Below are 1,485 nucleotides of genomic sequence, written 5' to 3' on the forward strand. Positions count from 1 at the left end.
AAAAAAAAAAATTGCTTTTTAAAAATTTAACTTTTGCAGTTACACAGCTCATTGTAAGAAATAATTGTCATACTAAAGTCAAATATATAACAAGGAGTATTCAGGTAAGTGTAAATTCTGCCTTATTCTTTCCACTGCAGACCTTATTCTTTCCACTGCAGACCGTTCCAGACTTGAGTTTTCCTTCCATTGCTTCTTTTCTTACATACAGATACGGGCCTGTGTGCGTTCTCTTCCTACGTAGGGAAGCAAAAGTATTAGATGCAGAGTACTTGCCACATTTCAGTTCTAATCTTAAACATGCTGAAGAGCACTTCATAGTAGGATGGAGATTTCTTTCTCTCTTCAAGGACTTGTTTATGTACCATGATTTATTCTTCTAGTCGTTTTTGGTGACCATTTGTTTCTGGTCTTTTATGATAGTGTTCATCTAAAAGCTTGCCATATATTGCTAAATCCCCCTCCAGAATGAGTGGTGTAGATTTGAATGCAATCAACCGTGGATAAACACGCCTGTTTCCTCAGTCCTCTCAATAGAGAATTGACAGACTTGGAGTTAGTCAATTTAATTAGTACTTAAATACTAACTCACCATGGTTTTACTTGAAATTTCTTATCGTGAATAAAGTTTTTGACTTTATGGTAACTGTTAGTCTTCTAATTATTTTTTGTTTTTCTGAGGTGGGGTACCAGCAGCATATACAGGTCAGCCCTGAGTTCCTTACACAGCCCAAGCCTACTTGAAACTCGGAATCTTTCTGCTGCAGTTCCCAAGGGCTGCGATTACACCTGTGCTCGACCTTGTCTACCTGGATAAGGAGATTTTGATGGAACAATGTCTGTTGATGAGTTCCAGAAGAATTAGTTAAAACGAACAAGTCATGAATTAAAATGGTAGTCAGCTGAGATCATCTTACTGCAAGCTGTGCTGATCGCCTAGCCACGGATCCTAGTGCATATTAATGCACATCCTTTGCTGACTTCATAAATACTGTAGTCTAGAGCCCCACTAGTTCCTAGAAGGATAAGGATAATCTAGTGTATTTGGGTTCTCTACACAATAGAAAATTAGCTTTTCTTTTCTTCTTTCATTCATTCATTCTTTTTCTTTCTCTTCTTTCCTTCATTAATTTCTTCCTTTCTTTCTTCTTCCCATTCCTTCCTCCCCCCCCCCTTCCTCCTTGAGATATGGTCTCACTGTGTGGCTTGGCTGGTCTGGAACTTCCTCATGTAGACCAGGCTGGCCTCAAACTCACAGAGATCCTCCTAGCTCTGCCTCCCACCATGAGTGACAGTCCTTGATATAGCGGTCTCTTGTGAGGCTATGCCAGTGCTTGGCAAGCACAGAAGCAGATGCTCACAGTCAGCTATTGGATGGAACACAGGGTCCTCAATGGAGGATTAGAGAAAGTACCCAAGGAGCTGAAGGGGTCTGCAACCCTATAGGTGGAACAACAATATGAACTAACCAGTACCCCCTGAGCT

General features: G+C 40.6%; 1 protein-coding gene across 5 annotated transcripts in view; it reads left to right on the forward strand.

The window, feature by feature from the left end:
• Kmt2e (lysine methyltransferase 2E) overlaps window positions 1–1,485 on the forward strand; it is a 69,492-nt gene that overhangs the window by 34,975 nt on the left and 33,032 nt on the right. The window lies entirely within an intron of this gene.

Source organism: Mus pahari, chromosome 2 (assembly GCF_900095145.1).
Source record: "Mus pahari chromosome 2, PAHARI_EIJ_v1.1, whole genome shotgun sequence".
NCBI classification, from domain to species: Eukaryota; Metazoa; Chordata; class Mammalia; order Rodentia; family Muridae; genus Mus; species Mus pahari.